The sequence below is a fragment of the Canis lupus genome, chromosome X, assembly GCF_011100685.1.
Source record: "Canis lupus familiaris isolate Mischka breed German Shepherd chromosome X, alternate assembly UU_Cfam_GSD_1.0, whole genome shotgun sequence".
NCBI classification, from domain to species: Eukaryota; Metazoa; Chordata; class Mammalia; order Carnivora; family Canidae; genus Canis; species Canis lupus.
In genome coordinates this window covers 7193479-7214624 of record NC_049260.1, presented here as the reverse complement: position 1 = coordinate 7214624, position 21146 = coordinate 7193479, and the positions used below count along the sequence as shown (strand labels likewise).

Here is a 21146-nt window from a genome sequence, read left to right as displayed (position 1 = left end):
ATCATAACATACTGCTAATACAGGAAGTGAGTTTAAGGACAAGAAATTGATTTAATCACCAGCGAGTATCTTTTTGTTTATTTTTAATTCATTTTAATTTTTATCAAAGTAATATATCTTCAAAGTACAAATATACTAAAGACTTGTAATAAAAACAGCCATCCCAGTCCATTCTAGGAGCAATCACTTTCAACTTGTAAATATTTCTTCTGATAGGTACTTCCATATTTCCCCGTAATATGCTTTTATTGCTCTTTCTTGGTTTATGAATTTTAGACCATATCTTTCACATCCTGCATAGGATCAGAAAGAAATGACCTCTCTTGCACCACCCTCCTCATCCCACCCCACATCCTCCCAATAAAATTGTGTCAGTTAGGAACTGTGTTCATCTATGAGCCACAAACTCCAAAACACTGGCTCCCACTAATTAGCAGTTTATTTTTTGCACAGAACACAAAGTTCAGGGCTCATTCGGAGACTCAAGATGTCCTCAGGAATCCAGGATCCTTCTGTCTTTCCTGTTTTCCCAGCTCTACCACGTGTTCCAGCCTTCTCATGGCGACAGAGCCGCCCCAGTCCCTCAGATATTACATCCGTTCTCCTGTATGGAAGTTGGGAAGGGCGACAGGCAAACCGTGTGTCCTCTTTTAAGAGCTTTTCCAGAAGCCCTTCATGGCAGCTTCTATTGAAATTCCATAGGCCATGCAATTTCATATCCCTACCCACACCTGCAAGGGAGACTGGCAGATGTTCCTCAGCTGGGCACCTTTCTGCCACCAAATACACTGAAGCTCTGTTGGGAAGATATGGGGGGAAGAATGGGATATTGGATTGACTTCCAGTCATCTCTGCCGCAGGATCTGTATCAGAGATCCCTGCCGATGTAAGGAGTGTCTTAGGACTGTGCTGCTTTAGAGTGTGTTTCTTTTGCTTTTCCTGGAATTAATAATAGTATCACCTTTTGCTTATATCTCTGTGTACCTGTTCATCCTCGAATGTCATCTATCAATATCATTTCTTGCCCTGGAGACCTCAGACCGGAATTGTCCATCTTCCTGCTAGCTACCGCTTAGATGGGGGGTCTTTCTAGGACTGCCACATCTACCATCTTTGCTTCTCTTTATGTTGGTTTCCCTGTTTTCGGAGTCCTGTTGGCTCCTCTTTCTTGGTTTAATTCCCTCCTTTTGCTAAGACATATCTTCGAGTAGATTCCAAAGACAGAGTAGAAGGGATGCAATATTTTGAGTCTTTTCTATGAAAAAAAATCCCATTCCATCCTGACATTTGATGAATACTATGACTTGATACAGAATCACCAGTTAGAAATCCAATCATCTCTGGGAAACAAACTAGGAGGGGTGGAAGGGGAGGTGGGTGGGGGGTGGGGGGTGACTGAGTGATGGGCACTGAGGGGGCACCTAATGGGATGAGCACTGGGTGTTATTCTATATGTTGGCAAATTGAACACCAATAAAAAATAAATTTATATAAAAATAAATAAATCTCAACCCAGTACTTAAAAAAAAAAGAAATTCAATTTATCTCAAAATTACATAGCTCTTAACCTTTCCAGTGTTGCAGTTGAAAGCACATAATAAATCTATTAGCAAAATTTCATCATTTAGAGAGAAGAGAGCCTTCTACTGATGGCTGTTTTGAAATTGTCATTATTATTAGTTGCAGGCAATTCAGTAAACATTTACTGACTAATTGACCATATCCTGTGTGCTTGTTGTTATTAGGGATATACAACAGTCCATTGGCTAGGCTATAGTACCAGTTATTCACTCAAACTCTAATCTAGGGGTTGCTGTGAGGACATTAGTAGATATGGTTAGCAGCTATAATCAGTTGACTTTACGCAATTAGACTCTTTGAGAATGTGGGTAGGCTGCATCCAATCAGTTGAAGGCCTTAAAAGCAAAACTGAGGTTCCCTGAGGAAGAAAAAAAATTTTTTTAAGATTTTATTTATTTATTAGTGAGAGACAGAGAGAGAGAGGGTGGGGGGGGGCAGAGACACAGGCAGAGGGAGAAGCAGGCTCCATGCAGGGAGCCCGAAGTGGGCCTGGATCCCGGGTCTCCAGGATCAGGCCCTTGGCTGAAGGCAGTGCTAAACCGCCGAGCCACCCGGGCTGCCCAGAAGAAGAAATTTTGCCTCAGAACTGTAGGATCAGCTCCTGTCAGCCTGCCCTATGGATGGTCAGACTTACCACTCCTCACAATCACAGAAGCCAAGTCCTTGAAATAAATTTCAAGATATATGTTCTATATCCTACTGGTTCTATTTCTCTGGAGGACCCTGACTGATACAGGCCTCACTGACCTCAGAGCCTAGGAAAGGGGTTAATAAGACAAGTACAAAAATAAATTATTATAATAGCTTTCTTCTTGCAAATTTAAGCACAAAATTGTAGCAAAAAAAGTAGATGACTTAGAAATTGAAGAATTACTTCGGGGAAGTAGGATATCAGCGTGTTGACATGAAGCAGAAGGTTTAATTGGAGTGTAGAGAATATCTGACAGCAGGAGGAGTATATAAAAACCATCGCCAAGCTCATCCATAAACCTTTACCACCTTACTAAGAGGAAGGTAATGAAGGATCAGCCATATTTAATCCATGAACAAAAACTAGGAAACGTCAAAATATTTTCACCTTTAAAAGCAGAAATTATTAAATAGTTATGATTAAAATTTTAAATAGCAAGATTTGTTTTAATTGCTTAATTTTCAAGTGAGGAAACATCAAGTTCAGTGTATTGAAAACCCTGACCGGTGACCAGTTAGTCAGCTCTGGGCTGTCTGCGAGTCTGCCCTTAGGGTACGTTCTCCAAAACCATTTCTCACAGGATGCCTCTTCCTTCTGTGTTTGTATTCACAGATTTCTTTCCTTCTTTCCAGAGTCTGTCATCCAAAACATTCGCACAAGCAACAGTTACAACAACCTTTCCCACTCATCCATCAGGTTGCTACCACAAAGTACTACAGACTAGGGGGCTTGTAGACAACAGACATTTATTTCTCACATTCTGGAGGCTGGAAGTCCCAGATTAAGGGGTGGGCACATTGGGTAGAAGGTAAGAGCCTGCTTCCTGCTTCAGCCAGCTGTCTTCTTGCTGTCCTCATGAGGTGAAGGGGTGAGATAGCTCTCTGGGATTTCTTTTACAAAGAACCAGTCTCATTCATGAAGCTCCACCTTCGCCTCCCAAAGATAGCACCTCACCTCCTACTCCATCACAGTAGGGGTTGGGATTTCAACAGAGGCATTTTGGGAAGGACACAAACATTCAGTCCATAATTTGCCCAACTCTCCCCTGAAAAATGTGGGCCTTCAAGTGTCAGTTGGTTTACTTGAAGTCCATCAGCCAGCTCACCAGCCACAATGACACCAAAAATGGACTCCAAATGGCATCTATGTCCTGTGGCTTCTGTTAAGCCACAATGCTTCCATCAGCCAACTCCAGGAAACAGGCGTAATGAGTACCTACACCCAACGAGGAGAAACTTGTTGCTGTTCTGTGACATCCTGTAAGAATTCTAGATGGGCTTTTCTTTTTCTAACCAGGGCCTTGTGTTGTTGTTGTCTTAAACTACCTTGACCAATTACTTCAAGTACAGCATTCCTCAGATTTTCCTCTGCTGCCATAGGTATAAAGCAACTGGGTTTCTGGAACCTCTGAAGGAGACGAATACACTCTCTTCATAGACCCAGAAGACTGCGCTCTGATCGAGCACACTTTCCAGGTGGCTGACTAGGCAATTTCACCTTGGTTTTCACTGACTTTTAATGGTGCATCCTGATGGGTATTTCTTTTTTTTTTTTTTAAACATTTTTTTTTATTTATTTATGATAGGCACACAGTGAGAGAGAGAGAGGCAGAGACACAGGCAGAGGGAGAAGCAGGCTCCATGCACCGGGAGCCCGACGTGGGATTCGATCCCGGGTCTCCAGGATTGCGCCCTGGGCCAAAGGCAAGCGCCAAACCGCTGCGCCACCCAGGGATCCCCTGATGGGTATTTCAATAAACTGTACAAAGTTACTGCTGGTCAACCATTATTTACTTATACAAATGCTGATCCCATGTGCTTTGACCCTGATAGAACACAGAAAGACGGGGCATGCATCCTGCTAGTTCTCCTGTGAGGTGCCAGGCGAATGCTCCGCCCATGTCCAGTAGGGTCTTCCCAGGGCCAACTGCCTAGGCGCCTATGTGACATTGACTGTGCGGGTCTGTTTATAACCGAATCTGCACATAACTACACAGGACTGTTGTCTAGGCTACTTTTTAAGGAATATCCGTCAACACTGCAACATCCCTTCAGCTGTCATTTGCAAACACTCTTTATCACACACTGCAGGAGAGGACATCTTCTCCTTTGGTCAAGCATGTTTCTTTACCTGTTTCACTTTACTTGCTCACACTGGTCCCAATAAGCGGATCGAATGCTCACTTAATGGACAACCCTCAAGGGGCCATTTATTTCATTTAGAAGTTTTAAAAATTATGCCAAAAAAAGAAGTTTTAAAAGTTATATTTGTTTATTTATAAATGAAAAAGAGTTCATTTTTTACACCACCCACTTTCTTTAGGCGTTTCTGGAACACTTCTGGAGACAGCATATTTTACTTAACAAAAAGCAGAGTAATCCTAATCCCAAACAAGTGATTCCTGGTACAGCAATTTATAACAATAAGATCTTGGGTTATTTCCATTGTCTCAGTGATCTTGTCTGTCCACCTTAGCCCAACAATGGTGATGTCTACTTTTTTGATATTTTGGTGGAGAGAAAATGGTGCGTGTTTGCAAAGAACCTGGCAACATGCTTGCTCACACTAGGCAACATGCTTGCTCACACTAGGCACTCGTAAGTGCTGTTTGTTAAAGACACCACCAGTAGCATTCCTGTCTTTGTGCATAACGAGAAGAGAGTAGAGATGACCATCATCAATTACTGTCTCTCTTACCAGTGGAAATGCCCTTCCATATACCTCTCAGAGGTTATTGTATATATTCCTCCTGGAGATCTTTGTAATCAATAGCTGATAGGATGTGCAAGTTTGTGGATGCAAAAGCGTGTGATGCCTTCATATAAAAACATAAAAAATATGGTGTCTCACAAATACATCCATGAAGCCGAGGCTCTGTTTAGAACAGGCTTCTAGTCTTTCACTCTGGTCTGTTTATGGTGCTCAGATGTGGGAGTTTTAGGATGGAAGATGGCATTATGCTTATTGTTTTCATAAGTACAGAATAGATATAACATTATGGTAAAAAGGTAACCGTAAGAGTTTCAGTTTCTGTGGATGAGGCAGTGGCAGCAATCAGATTGGTGTCCGTGTCTCGGAGAAGCTGCACATTGCATTGCGTTTTCTCTCTACGCACATTGGTTGACCACCTGCTACACAGCAGGTACAGTGCAAGTGGCTGGGGTTACAAGATGAATAGGACGCCATCCTTACCCTTGAGAGCGTTACAGTTTAACAGGAGAGAGACTCGAGAGTATATGATGACAGTACCGCAATGGAAGTGACAGCAGAGGTGTATTACGAGTTGCTCAAGCTGGTGCTTATCATCTCCTGATTTGGCACCACTCTTTCCAACTTGGTGTTCGGTGTCCTCATGGTGGGAAAGGAGGGAGTGTTTACACTATGGAAATTGGCAAAGGCTACTACAAATCCTCAGAGGTTTTTTTTGTTTTTTTGAAAGCTGGTTGTTAAACATTTACCAGCACACCACCTGGGTGTCTGTGAACTGCTTTATGAGCATAGAGGAGGGAAGGGATTAATCTGTCCTGGGGCATTGGGGAAAGCACAGAAGAGGGGGTGACATTTGACTTTGTAGGGTGGTAGGGGAGTAGGCTAAAGGAGATGAAAGATGGTTGGAACTGTGAAAGGGCACAGTGATGGTGAGAGCAAATCCCAGCTCACATTTACCTTTGGGATGATGACTGCAGAAGGCAAATGCAGTTGTCACAGAAGCTTCTGTTGAAGGTGAGAAATTAGATGTGCCTTGGGATTTAACTGGGGTGATACAGAAAGCCAGCGGCTCTGGGTAGCTCCCTATGTCCTGGGGCTGAGGGCATACCTGGGATGGTATGTCTCAAAGTGAATCAGAGTCCTGTGATGGTGGGACCAAAATGTGGATTCCCAGCCTCCTCCTCAAACCTACAAATCAGATTCCCCTGGAACAGGAGCAGACCTTTGGGATTTGCATTTTTAACAATCTCCCCAGAAGTTTCCTCACACACTCTAGGTTGAGAACCAATATTCCAGAGCCAGTACATCCATGGTTCTCAATTTGGTGTGATTTCACCACCGCCCCCCCCCCCCCGGAGGACATTTGGTAAATGGTTACTATTGTGTGTCATGGCTGTGAGAATGCCACAGGCATCTAGTGGGCCTAGACCGAGGTGCTGTTCAACACCCAACAATGTACAGCACAGCACCCACCGTGGAGAATGATCCAACCCCAAATGTCAGTAGTGCTGAGGTTGGTCTAGGTCATAAAGAAGGGCTTCAAAATAAGCACAAATCAGCTTATGTCACTAGGTGGGGCCTTAGCTTACAAAGGTGGGGGGCTGGGGTGGGTTTAGGGACCTCCGAGTCCAGATATTGGGCGGCTGCGTTTTCACAGAACTGGGCAGAGTTCATACCTACTAAGCCTGTGTAGATGACGCTCTTGAAATTGCCCATTCATGGTCTGCTAACTTGTTATTTTTAAAAAGATTTTATTTATTCATGAGAGACACACACACAGAGAGGCAGAGACACAGGCAGAGGGAGAAGCAGGCTCCATGCAGGGAGCCTGACGTGGGACTCGATCCAGGGACTCCAGGATCAGGCCCTGGGCTGAAGGCGGCGCTAAACTGCTGAGCCACCTGGGCTGCCCTAACTTGGTATTTTTGCCTCTGATACAGGGATTTAAAAATATTCACTGAATTACTCTCACAAAATTTTAGTCACTTCTTTGGGGAGGGGGAGGAATGTATATATACTACTGGCGCTACACAAAGTAGTCTTTGCTCGACTTGCACTTTTTTGAAATTCAAAGGTAGATTTGCATTGAAATCACACTGGTTAAGAGTTGAATTAAGTTACTGTTTATGTAGAGTCAAGAAAGCGAACTTTGGGACTTCTTTTTAAGTCCGGGTTTAAGTTCTACTGAGAGGATGGCCAGCTAGGTCCCGGTTGGTTAATAAGCTCAGCAGATCAGCTCTGTTGGTAAGGCAGCCGCAGTGAGCAGTAGGTACACTTACCTTAGACATTTTCTTCTTAAGGAAACATCAGTGTTTCTTTTTCTAGTAACAGTATTATCTGAAATCATGCCTCGGGCCCTCAACAGATAGATTCTTGGTCCTTTGTTGCATTTCAACAGATTTGTGTGCAAGTTCCCATTTAGATTTGGGTTTGTTTGGTTTTTTTTTTTAGACTGGAAGTACAGTTCATCTATATGGAAATGAGGCAGGTGCCTGTTTGAGTTAAGGTGTTCTGCATAACAATCTGGATTCCTCCCTCCTCCCGACCCCCCCCCCCATCTTTGCCAAAGTAGCAGTTGGTGCAAAGACACCCTTTTCAAGATATGGGTGGGCCCTGAATGTTGCACTTTTCTGGCCAGAGTAGTTGTGCACCTTCCAAATGCTTTCGTGCTTTTTAAGGAGCTCCTAAAAGCCAAAGGCCTTAGGGCCCGGGCTAGCTGAGTTAGGCTTTGAGCCGATCCAGAGCATGGAGATAAGAATAGAACTCATCCTTTACTTGGGGAGCGTTCGCAGCGTTTCCAGCTGCTTCCAGCCATTTAAATCCCGAAAGCTCTCTAATCCTCGCGGAGGCAGCATTTCTGGCTCCCAGGACCCACCCCTTTCTGCTGATTGGCGGGGCTCCTCTGGGGCCCAAGCCAGCCACCTACGACGTCTCTGAGACCCGATTTGAAATAAGAGCCAGGCGGTCCTCGCTTCCCTGAGCCCGACTTTTCATAGGCTGGGAAGAAAAGCTTGAGAAACTTGACATTGTCTTGGGCAGAGTGCGTGTAGCAACAGATCAAAGAAAAAGGAAGAAAACGTGCTCTTTGCTGCCTGTGGATCTCCCTGAGTTGCTTTTGTCTTGCGGGCTTCTGTTGGGTTTGGTGTTTCCCCTCTGAAGACCGCGGCGTGGGCTTCGAGGCAGCTCGCTCCCTGCCGGATGGGTCATGGAATTCTAAACATGAGGCAGGTAAGCGCCCGGGGGCCGCGAGGGCGGCGCAGCCGGGGACCCCCGCGACGGTGCTGGGGCTCGCCGGGTAGCACATGCCCCTCCGAGTCCGGCCTTTTGCCCTGGAGACGCGGCTGCATTTTCCGAAGGGAACCCGAGAGGCCTATTTTCAGAGCCCCCCCCCCGCACCCCCCAACCCCCTTCTACCCCCTCCCCACTTTGCCTCTAACGGTGATTGGTGATGTCAGCCAGTCATTGTAAGGGGCTTAAAAGCGGTTTGTAGAATATGTAAATCAATTCCAGTTTGCAGTGGCTGGAATGTATTGTGCAGGATCCATCTCGAGCTTTTAGCCTCCATCCTGCGCTTCGGATTAGAAGAAAGATAACCGAATATCCTGAAAAAGAATTACACGGGGCGTCTTATCTCATTTCGGCTTCCCACTCTGAGCACTTAACTGCGTTTGCGGCTGAGAAGGCGGAACCGGCCTCAAATGAGCACAGACAGCCCTTCCAGAAAAATGCAGATTAATTTTTCTGTTCCAGCAGTTTTGAAACTGTGTTGCTTCTGGACGTGAGAAGACAACCCCGAAGCAGTCTGCTGAGCAAGGCTCGGGATTACTTAAAATGAGTCTTTCAAAGGAATTCTAAGCAGGCGGCTCCTTCCGTGGCTTCGGGGCAGAATGATAAAATTCCTTATCAGCCCAGGCAGAGGTTTACCATTAAGGAAGGAAAAGAAAAAAGTGGGTGTACGAAGCCAAGGGTGTAATAGCCAAGGGTGCAATTTCCAACTTCTTCCAACTCACGGGAGACTCTGATGTCAGTATGTACACGGGAAGACCCCTGCTCCTAGAAAGGGAAGACGAGACTGGGAACAGGCTGCTAGGCTGCCCAGGGCAGACAATTACTAGAGGGTGTTAATTGCTTTTGCCAGTTCTCAACAAATCTGGGGAGGAAAAGTTAGCATCTGCCTCACCACCAGAAAAGCTCTGCCTTTTTTTTTTTTTTTTTTTTCTAAATGGGTTCGGCACCCCCCGCCCCAGCACTTTGGGATAAGTGATTTGCATAGGAAGCCAACTTTCCCTTTTGGGGCGGGGGTGGGGGGTGGTTTAGAACTTTCTGTTTCCTGCCGCCCCGGGCGGTGGTGCGGAGCCCCTGCTGAACGCCGGGCGCGAAGACCCTCCGCCGCTTGTGCCCCAAGCAGGCGTGGTAGGCAAGTTCCCGTGAGTGCAGAGAAGCACATTTACACGAGCAAGTACCGTGTGTGTTTTCAATGAATTGCCCTTGCCTCTCTGGACACTGTGGGGCCAAGGCTCACTTGCTTTCAGTTGTGCAAACCCACAACTGACCCCGTTCTTTTTATGCGGGGTGGGATGGGGGAAAGGAGCAAGAGGCCCAAATGGAAAGGATCTAAAAGGCAAAAGAGGAGCGCAAAACATTTTTGACAAAGGTCCTTAGCTGGAACAAAGGAGTCATTTGATCCTGTGCAGGGCCACCTGTCCTCTCCTTGGTGATGTCTGAGCTCAATTTTCAGAATCCCTGTTCCCACACAATCCCTGTGGAACGGCGGCACTCCCCGTGCCTGATGCCAGAGGCATGCTGTCCGGCTTGGCATGACTTCCCCCATGCCTAGCTCGCTGTGGCATTCGCGTGAATTGGAATTCAGCCCGGTATTGAAGTTTTAAGGGTACGCATGTAATAACTCCTTTGTTACTTAGTGAATGAACGACTTTTTAATCCTCTGACTCTGTGTCTAATAATTTTCTGGCCTGTTCGGAGGGTGCAGTGGGGGTGGGATGTCTCAGGGTGGGGGGGGGAGTGGGCGGGAAGGGGGGCGGAGGGGGAGACTCATTGCTCACCCAAAGAATCAGGGCAGTCCAGCGTTTCAGGAATCTAGCACGTTGTTCCACAGCAGCCAGAACAACAATGTAGAGGGGATGGTGGAGTTATTGGTGTGGATTAATCCTAACTTTATTTGAGTTTCTCTTGGGGCAAACTGCTGCATCCAGGCTGGGTGAATCGCACCTACCAGCCAATTTGCCATCCCAGCCCGGCGGCCCCAGCCGGATTTGCAGCGTTAACTATCAAGCAGGTCCGTGTGTCATCAGCTCAGCAATGAAATCCAATCTCTTCTTTGCTGAGGAGTGATCCGTCCCGAGGGCTGCACAACCCTGAGCAATGGTGCGGCAGCCAAGAGACCCCTGCCACGTACCAGGCATAGCAGGTAGCCAGGAGCTGCCAGCAGAGTTAGAAAGCTGCCTGCCTGGAGATGAGATTCAGAGGGATTTTGCTTTCTGCCAGGGTGGCAGGGAAAAAAACCCCACATAGAAGGGTAATATTATTTAAGAGTTCCTAAGGTCACGCTGATTTAGGACAAAAGCAAAGTGTAAACCTGGTTTGCCTTTATCAGGAAGTAATTTCAACGTGTGTGCCAATCTTTCTCTGCACTCTGATCATAAATGGGAAACTTTCCTGAAACTTCCTTGAGAAGGAATTTGCTGTGTTCCCAGGCAAAAGGAAAGGCATGGCCACCTGTTGTAGAGGCCCAGCCAAAAACAACAGGTTTGCCTGTGGCATTCCCGCAACTGCAAATATCCTCCCCAAATAGCGCACCACTCATTGTCCCTGCACATGAGAAGAACAAATAATTCTTTCTCGGGCTGGAAAAAAAAATCAGCTTCTCCAGACAACTGCCTACCAGACCTATTTTGTGTTTTTAATATCCTGATGACTTTCCAAAATGCTCTAGGAGGAGAAGGTGCCCACTCTGATCTCTGATAGACTAAAACAAATCATCGCCTTACAGGGTGCCTTCCAGTGTGAAGGGAAAAAATTAGGTAGTTAGCCAATGCTTCAAGCAGCTGCTCAATTCTTGCAGAGCTAGTGTGGTGCTATTACAAGGAAGCTGTGACTCGCCTGTTTTGCATTCTTCAGATTGGAATTAAAATGCCCAAGGACATCTGGTTTAATAATGAATGTCTTTGTATTAATCTTTCCTTTGAGGATTAGGAAGTCCTTTACGAACATGATCTATTTATTCTCTGTCACATCCCCAGGAGAGAACGAGGTGGCAGTTTGATCCTCATTGAACAAATGGTGAGGTGAAGGCAGAGAAGGGGGAAGCATAAAAGACACACAGCAAATTAGGTGCGCTTCTGTCCTTGAATCCTACCCACTCCGAAAGACAGGCTACCTGTGCGCCCGCCCGAGGCTCGGAATCAGAAGTGACAGGGCTTACAACAGGACCCTCCTACAGCGTCCTTTTTCTTACCGGTCTGTAACCAGCACGTAGCGTCCCAAGTATGTTTTATGGTTCCCTTCATTTGAAAGTCAAGCCTATAAAAGTTTAAAAGGCATTTCTGTTCTCATTTGTCCCAACATCGAGATAGAAAGATATGGTAACTAACCGGAATTTCAAATATGTATCTGAGAAATGTTCCCTTTCAACAGCTGTTTCAAGTTTTTGCACGTGGTTTGGAGGTTGGTTTGGAGGTCCAGGGTCTTCGACACGCGTTGAAATGTTCATGCCTTCCCTGCTCTCTCTCCCTTGCAGGGAATTTATTAACCATAGGACTTGCTGTCAATTAAAGCTTCTTATTGGTCGTTTTGAAATATTCAAGTTGGCTTTTCCTTGCCATTCGTTAGGACATGGGTTCGTAGTTTGCTTGGCTATGGCCCGCATAGGCTGTGGGCAAATCCTTTAATTGGTAGGTGCATGTTATCCGCAGACATTCCAGCAAGTTTTAAGGCTAAGTGTGTATGTGGATGTCTCCTGGCTTTGATCCCTTGTGTGGTAAATAGACATCCAAGGTAGCTATGGCAACCTGGCCTGCGCGGTGTTTTGTGAAGGGGGGGCGGGATTGGTCACCCGACAAAGAGTAATTTAATTTGTTCGATGAGGAAAAGGTGAGGCCGATCAGGACATTTTTAACCCGCACGATCTGAGGATCCCAGTTCATCCAAATCATGTGGATTTTTTTCTCGGTGGGCAAAAAGAATGAGTGGTTAGCCACGACCCAAGTATTCTGCAGATGAAATTTAAATGCTTTCCAGTCAAACGGTTGCTACTTCCAAAAAGCAACTTATGAAACGAAAGGGAAAGCCAACATATTACATCAATATCTCTGTTGTACTTGGTGTGAGCTTTTGCATTTTGAGAATTTGGTGGGATTCTCGAAAGAAAGGCCGCAGTCCGGTTGGGCGGTGTGCATTTCAGTTATCCACCTGCAGAGGTCAGGCTTGAAGTGTCTATGACGGAAGGCCGGTGGACGCGCCGCTGGGAGCCAGATCAGAGTCCAGGAGAATTGCCCTGCTTATTTGGAACAATTAGTTAGCGATTCTTTAATCTTGTGACCAAAGCCACGATGAAAATGAGTTCATTCAAGGAAGAGAATATCAAATACTCTGTGATTAAAGAAAGGGCTACAAAGCCAGGTCAAACAGGAATCTAATCTCCCATTTAGATATGGGATGGTTTTATCAACATGATTCTTTCTGGCTCATTATCAACTCCTTTTATTTCACATGAAACTCATCTCGGGGGTTTTGTTCTAGAAGGTTGCTTGCCTAGTTTTACGACCTGGCACGTCCTAGAAATTTATTTCAATGAAAGGACAAAATATTAGGGACCCATCTGGATCCACAAGATCCCCGCCCCCCTTCCCCCCACCCCCCACCCCGGAGGAAAATATCCCTCAGACACAGATTAGGATGGTTAATGGCCTCCAGAAAGTCTGGTCGTGTTAAAGAGGTCAGAAAATTGCGGCACTGGAAAAAAAATGTTTAGAGAAGACTTTCCTAAAACAAAACAAAACAAGCAAACATAAAACTAAGAACTTATCTGCTCTGTGCTATGAAAGAAGTTTTGGCTTAAAATGGCATAAACAATGGAAGATGTACTGATCATTTGTAGTGCAAGTGGATTTAAAGGTTTTATATACAGTCCACTGTTTATGATGAGTATAATCCAGAGGCTCTCCTTCTGTTCTTACATTATTCAAGGACATTTACTGAGTACTTACAGAATTAATATATTCAGTAGTCCATTCATTTAAGCTACTTTAAATGATTATTATATGCCTTTCTGGGCTACAAACATGATTTTAATATGATCCCTGCCCTCAAAGGACTTTTGATCTGATATATAGTTTATTGTACCAGTAGCATAATGTAAGTTATTTGTGGGCAGAATGCCTGCTTCTTAATAACTATACTTGTATGGATAAGGATCTACTTGATAAATTGATGGTAGCCCAAGATTTCTTGAACTTTGGAGACTTGATAAGTGATTTGGATTTGTGAAGGTTAGTTAATTTTTAGCTACATATCCATCTGTAGAAAGTTACGAATTCCTAGTTAAAATACATTTATCATCATCATTTTTTTTTAAGATTTTATTTATTTATTCATGAGAGACACAGAGAGGGAGAGAGGCCGAGACACAGGCAGAGGGAGAAGCAGGCTCCATGCAAGGAGCCCGATATGGGACTCGATCCTGGGACTCCAAGATAACGTTCTAGGCCGAAGGCAGGCACCAAACTGCTGAGCCACCCAGGGATCCCCGTTTATCATAATTATTAAGTAGCAATTTAACCAATTTTTATCAATAGAGGAAAATAACTCCAAGGCAGTCCCCAATCTAGGAAGACCTTATGCCCTAAGAGTTTGTCGTTTGAAACCCTGGATGTTTTCCAATGAGAAATGATTCCATTTCCAGAACTCACTATCTTAAAAAATAACCAATCGGATTGACGTCAGATTCAGTTCTGAGTTTCGAGGACATGCCTCCATGTTACACAGGCTGGAACCCAGAAGGAGAAAGAGTTACCGTTACTTTGGCAATTCTTGAAGTGGGAAAAGTTTACCCTAGTGTTTACACCTTTCCTTCTCCATCCTTCTGATACCTTCTGGGTCCCATTGGGACCCCCTATCCTAATACACAGAGACTTGAGTTTCTTTAATGGCCCAACCAAGCCCCTGCCCTGCCCCACCTCCAAACCACACTCCTACTTCCTTCCTCTAGACAATGGCCTCCACCAGGTGTTGGGGAAGAAGCAATATGGATGAGCTAAAGCTCATGACTCAGGCTTTCAAACCTCAGGATGGATCTTGGAGAAAAAGCAGTAGAGCCTGGAGCTGTAAAAATCACGATTGCCCTTTGCGGGACAACGTCAGTGGGCAGGGTCATGCCTTTGGCAGATGGGACTTGCAGATGTGTCCACCCGTGAGTCCCACCTCTACACTTATTCTTTTCTCAGCATCTTGCTTCAACTTATGGACCCACTGAGGTCTCTGGTGAGTGACGGCCAGGGAAGCACAGGGAGCCAAGTGAAGGGACAGTGAAACGGAGCACGTGGGAGTTTGGCTTGCTTGTAAGGATGCTCTTTGTAGACTGAGCACTGTCTATTGGATTAGAATAAATGGAAAGAAAAAGAGCTGGAGCTTCCTCTTATCAACACAAGTATTTTTTTAAGATTTTATTTATTTATTCATGAGAGACACAGAGAGGCAGAGACACAGGCAGAGGGAGAAAAAGGCTCCCTGTGGGGAGCCAGATGCAGGACTCTGATCCCAGGACCCCGGGGTCATGCCCTGAGCCACCCAGGCACCCTCACACAAGTATTTGAAATGGTGTGGATGTTTCCAGTTAATTATTTGTCTACCAATCTTGGTACTGAGTTATTCAAGAGCAAGGGTTACATCTCAATTACCTTTAATCCCTGGGCCCAAGCACAGTGCCTGGCACACATTAGGGAATCAGTAAATATTTTATGAGCATGTGCTAGATGAATTTTGGCAGGAAAGAGCATATTCCAGAAACCATTTTCAAGAGGAAGAAAGGATGTTAGAAGGGTTGGGGAACGGCAAGGGCCGAATGGTTTGACCTGAGAGAAACATGAAACATGATAGTAGGTTGCAATTGCTTAACCAGGTAACCCATGCGGTTGTGTTCTGGGTGAGGACACAGCCTGGAATGTGGCCGGCAGCTTTGCTTAGACTCTCCATGATGGGGCTACAGAAGCGGTTAAGAAATGGGATGTGTCCTCCCATAGCTCAAAGCCTAAAAGTAAAACCAGAGTCTGCTTCTTGTTCTCATGAAGCCCAACCTGGTGTCTTAGGCCTTTGGGCCATGTGCAGTTGGTTTATTTTGCCAGGGGAGTGGCACGCCCAAGGTCACTCAGCAACTGAGAGAATGTTTCTGAGAGGAGACTGAAGTCTTCTGCTCTATCCTCTGCACATGGCGGCCACATTTTCTCTACGAAATTTAAGACATATGCTGGACAAAGCATTTTCACTGCTTCTGGGTGTGACAGACCATCTGAGAGTTATGGTTAAAATGATGAAATAGAAATTTCTGAGACTTTTAATGGTTTAGGGAGACAACGGGACTAATACATTTTCAAAGGGTTCACGCAGTAGACTATGTTATCTGTCATATGTCAAGCGGTAGAGTGTGGCTTCAGTTGTATGTATTTTGAAGTGGCCTTCACCAAATAATTAAGAAGAAAGGAGCTGTTTGTGGACAAGTGGAATTTGTTGAATGCTCACTTGCCAATAACGAGATGAACGACCAGATAAAGAAACAGATAAATGGAAGACATCACCAAATATTAGAACTCTTTATTTAGGACATGTGAAGAGTACTGGTTAAAAGTTGAGCACTTGTGGGTTGAAGTTGTCACTCAGAAGAATGCTGTCCCCTCCATCAGGGAGCAAAGGTATGAGCAGGTTTACTTCTAGAACCTGAGTCTTATGGACTCCCCATCTTACTGTCTTTTGACTACACCATATGCCTTCTGGTAAGATGTAATTTGGGCGTTTTGGGGTCACAGCCTAATTTAATGTGCTGATAAATGCCAAGACGGTTCCAGCGGGGTTGATGGTTTCTAAGGAGTCAAGAATCAGGAAGGACTGTGATCATCCCCTGTAAGGAGCAAATACTATCTGAAAAATCCAAATGGTCACACAGCCTCATCTTTGGATTTTGTGCTACTTTTGTCTACATATTCTTTGCTCTGATTTTAGGGAAGTGTGAACACGTCAGAGAGCAAAACCTTAGGAGGATTATGTTTACACAGAAAAAAGTTGTAGGAGCGAGGGGAGTCCCTTTCTCTGTGAATTAATCAGGGGTGCTTTGTGAAGGAAAATGAAATGGAGCAAACAGAAGGGCGAAGCAAGTATGAGTTGTTTTAGTCTGCATCTGGGGAAGGCAGAATGGAAAAATTGGCTACTCACTGATGGACTCAGTTGAGGTTTTTCTCATCGGTCAGGGTGTAAAGAGGATTTCTAAAGAGGTATCGATGCTACCGCCACTCTCCATATGACTCTGGGTGAAAAAGGAATAATAAAAGTCAGAATAACTGAGTAAGGAAAATTTCGGAGTGGAGGAGAACGTGATAGGAGACGATTAAATAATAAATATTTACTGATCAGTGCTTCTCAGCCTGGAGGAGACACTTCCTGAATATTTTTAACATTTCCCCTTTCTAACATTTCAGCTGTCAGAATGGAATAGTTCACATGTAAACTACATTGTTTTGGTTTAACTAACAAAGAGTGATAAGACATGAATTGTTTGTGACAGCCCCGAACATTGATAACAGAAGACATTAATGCCTGCAGACACAGCCTACATGGTAAAATTCTGGGAGCGAAAATGCTTATTATGTTAGGCCAACATGCTTTGACCTAGTTTTGCTTTCGTGCTTGGAAATTATGTCAGTATTAGTTACATCATCCCCGCGGATGAGCAATTGCACATTCTTGTTTATTTCAGCCTCGTTTTATTCGTTTTGTAGATTTAGTTCCGACCTCCGAGAAGCCAAACTAATCCTCATTGACTTGCACTTTCCTTTTGAAACGAGTCTTCTGCATGATAAAGAGAGAATTTCATGTATTAACAAAACAATCTAAGAGGCAGTCTTCAAAGACATTCATTTCTCCTTGATCAGGAGCCACTGCCCCGTTGAAGGCTCCCAAGGCCAGCCAGTTTTCTGCTGATCAGAGTTAGTCTCCCTTTCTTTGTCGTTTGGGGGTGGAATAGATGACTGTGCCTAACACTGTCCGAGTTGAGAAACAAGAAAATTACAGAAGACAAAGAGCTTGATGGGACATTTCCTGGCCCATCGGCCTTAGGCTGGCCCACTGTGTATTTCTGCTCTATTTATCCAGTAGAAACTGGCCCAACATATTTTTCCTATTTAACATTTTTATGGGATAATTTTCAAAATGAATTATTTCCTCCGTTGATTTCAAACACATTTTTTTCCCTGCCATTTAATACTTTATATCACTAGGGGAAAGAACCACTTAATTCTTTCATACATTTATGAATTCAAATCTTCAAAGAGTGTGAGTTCTTCCAGTGATCAACTTACATCAAATTTACAAGTATAATTTGCTACCAAAAGACCTTGAATGGTTTTTGGTGCACATGTTTTGGCATTCCTTATTAACAAACGCAATCAGGCAAAAGCCCACAAGAGTATGTATTCGTGGTTCCTCTTCAAAAAGCGACCCACAGTATGCTCTTGTTTTCTAATTAAATCCCTTTGTTGTTAGCTCCTCTGCAAATCTTGTCTGAATGCAGAAAACCCAAGAAGGGAGCATCCCCTTCAAAGCACTACCAAACCGGCCAAGTTTTAACCAGGTAAACTGCTTATTGGCTGTGGGTCATTTCAGGGAACAGTCTGAAAGTCACTGGCCTAGGCGCGAGGCCTAACTGTGATCTCAGAGGGCTTCGAACCTTGTTTGAACCGTCGACTCAGGGTGTCAACTCAGAGTATCCGAGTGTCCACATTATCCTCATGCTAATTTAAATACTAGCATCTCTCTCTCTCTTTTAAAGATTTTATTTATTTATTTATTTGATGTAGAGAGAGTATGAGCAGAGGAAGGGGCAGAGGGAGGAGCAGGCTATCTGTTGAGCAGCGAGCCTGATGTGATGTGGGGCTGGATCCCAGGACCCTGAGATCATGACCTGAGCCAAAGGCAGGTGCCTAGTCGACTGAGCCACCCAGGCGCCCCTTAAATACTAGCATTGAAGAAAAACTTAGAGGATTTCTGAAGTCCCTAGTGAGTGTATAAACATTATCATTCCTGAGCTGACCAAAGATGTGAAGTACATTGTGTGTCTCTGAGAGTGATCTCCATTTCTAGGTATTGATGGGAGACTCCCAGCAATTCTGATTATCGGAGGCAGACTAGGAAAATATTTCCCTCATTTTATGTAGATAGTGGCCTTTCACATACACTACTTGCACCCTTTTACCCCCCACTTTATCCTGGAGATCTTTCCACAAGTTTGCCCAGAGCTTCCCTCTGCCTTTTCCTTTTTTTTAAAAAAAAATATTTTATTTATTTATTCATGAGACAGAGGGAGAGACATAGGCAGAGGGAGAAGCAGGCTCCATGCGGGGAGCCCGATGTGGGATTCGATCCCAGGACTCCAGGATCACGCCCTGGGCCTAAGGCAGGCACCAAACCGCTGAGCCACCCAGGGATCCCCTTCCCTCTGCCTTTTCCTAAACAACGGCGCAGCATTCCATCGTGATAATGTGCTGTGATTTACCTGCCCCTTCCCTTGCTGATCATGTGGGTTGTATCCGATCTTTTGCTCTTAAAACAGCGTGCCTAGAAAAGCCTCAGACATCCATCAGTTGGTGTGGGGTGGGTGTGTCTGTATGACAAATCTTAAGAAATGGAATTGCTGGGTCAGTTTCTAATTTCGACGAATAAGTAAAATTGCCTACCCGGTGTGTGCGAGTGCTTCCCCAGAGCTTCCCCAGAGAGTGCATCATCCACCTTCTACATTTTCGCCTACTTAATGCGTGAAAAGAGGTATCTCTGTGTAGCTTTCCGTTTGTTTCTCTTCTGGGTGATGTTGAACATCTTTGCATGTATTTTAGGGCCGTTAGCATTTCTTATGCAGTGTCTGTCCACATCCTTCTTTTTGGATTGTTCCTGATACTCATATTTTAGTCCATCTATCTTTTTTTTTTTTTTTTTTAGTCCATCTATCTTTGTAATAATCATTCACCAGAGTGATACATCTTGTTGACTCTCCCCAGGTATGTTGGAAATAATCCGAAAAGGACTCCTATCATAAAGTAGCTAATTTCTGAAGATTTTATATGAATGAAAGTGGAACTGGTTCACAGCAAGCATTCATGCAAGAGTCCAGATTTCTAGGCCTGTTTATCGCTTTGTCTTCCGCTCCCTAGCTAACAAATGTCAAGTGCCTGAGCTTTATAAAGCACAAATAACCTCCAAATTTGCTTGCTACTGAAGGTCTAATTCTGGGAGGATGCTCATGTTGTTAGTACTCAGTTTGTTGGAATTATGACCGTTTCCAAGGACATAAGAGGTCCCACTTTAAATACTCAAGACCCTGGAAAAATCTTTAGGACAATAGCTTCTACTTTTCCTCTCAAAATACCAAAGGTCAATTATGAGTGGTTTTTATTTTTTTATTTTTTTATTTATTTTTTAAGATTTTATTTATTTATTCATGAGACACACACAGAGCGAGAGACAGGCAGAGACACAGGCAGAGGGAGAAGCAGGCTCCATGCAGGGAGCCCGACGTGGGACTCTATCCAAGGTCTCCAGTATCACACCCTGGGCCAAAGGCGGCGCTAAACCACTGAGCCACCCAGGCTGCTCTATGAGTGGTTTTTAATATTTCTGCCCCATGGGGTTTTGTCAGCCTTCAGGAAGACTGGGGCTTTATGATTAAGACCAACCAGAGGAGAGCAGTTGCCTGGGTCTGAGGTTTCAAGGTATGTTTTTTCTTTTAATAAGGAAAATCCGGGGCACCTGGGTGGCTCACTGGTTGAGCATCTGTCTTTGGCTCAGGTCGTGATCCCAGGGTCCTGGGATCGAGTCCTGCGTCAGGCTCCCTGCAGGGAGTCTGCTTCTCCCTCGGCCTATGTCTCTGCCTCTCTCTCTCTGTCTCTCATGAATAAGTAAATAAAATCTTTTTTTAAAATAAGGAAAATCATTTCATGCTTATAAATATATACAAGTACTTATCATTTTATGGGAATGATCCACCTACTTCATCATGATGATTGCAGTTACCTCCCCAGTAAAATGGAAATAATAGTCACAGTATCTATCTTACAGGGTTATTATGAAGATTAGGTGAGTTAGTCTCTCACTTAGAAGAGCACCTAATACAGACTAAATACTATGTAAGTGTGTGTTAAATAAGTTTTAGAGTGGTGGTTGTCAAGAATTGTGATGGGTCTGAGGCTTTCCCCTACTTGCTAGCTAACAGGTTCTCCTGCCACTGTTTTCTTGGGTGTTGGCAGAAGACATGAGACTCCTGGGCCAGAGACAGAGGGTTTTATCACTCACACGGCACAGCAAGCAGCATGAGCCTCAGGATCGCACTCGTTCTCGCCAGCCCCAATCCCACAGGGTAACCCAGAGCAGCCTGGCTGGATGCTGTGCAGGTGGTAGATTTGCCCTGTGGGTGTGGATCCTGAGCTGGAGAATCTGAATGTCTCTCTTCTTTTTAAAGATTTTATTTATTTATTCATGAGAGACCCAGAGAGAGAGGCAGAGACACAGGCAGAGGGAGAAGCAGGCTCTCTGCGGGGAGACCGATGCAGGACTCAAACCAGGAACCCAGGATCATGCCCTGGGCCGGAGGCAGATGCTCAACAGCTGAGCCTCCCAGGGATCCCAAACTTGAATCTCTTACTATAGACGGTAAGTACAGCTACCCGTTGCTCTGTGGGGAGACAGGATCTTTGTTTTCTAAGACTGTTCGCTAGACACAAAAGATCATCTGAAACAAAGCCCCCCAGTGCCTCTGCTCATAAGGTGTGTGAGGTGCAAGGGATCCACGGAGAATCTCCTCCAGTGGTAGTAGACACCAGTGATGTGTCTACCTTCCCTCCTCAGAACTTCTGCAGAGATGCTTGGGTGGAAGGAGAGTGGTTTTGCCCAGACA

At 44.8% G+C, this 21146-nt stretch overlaps 1 protein-coding gene across 4 annotated transcripts in view; it reads left to right on the top strand.

Annotated features, from left to right (window-relative positions):
• The window catches only part of MID1 (midline 1), a 356780-nt gene that overhangs the window by 191547 nt on the left and 144087 nt on the right, over positions 1-21146 (top strand). Inside the window, exon 1 of one of the 4 annotated variants that reach the window (XM_038586805.1) lies at positions 7936-8209. The exons of the other annotated variants lie outside the window; for them this stretch is intronic. The gene's annotated coding sequence lies outside the window, so the exon portion shown is untranslated. Of the gene's footprint in view, positions 1-7935; positions 8210-21146 lie in introns of those variants that run through there. 4 annotated transcript variants of the gene reach the window in all.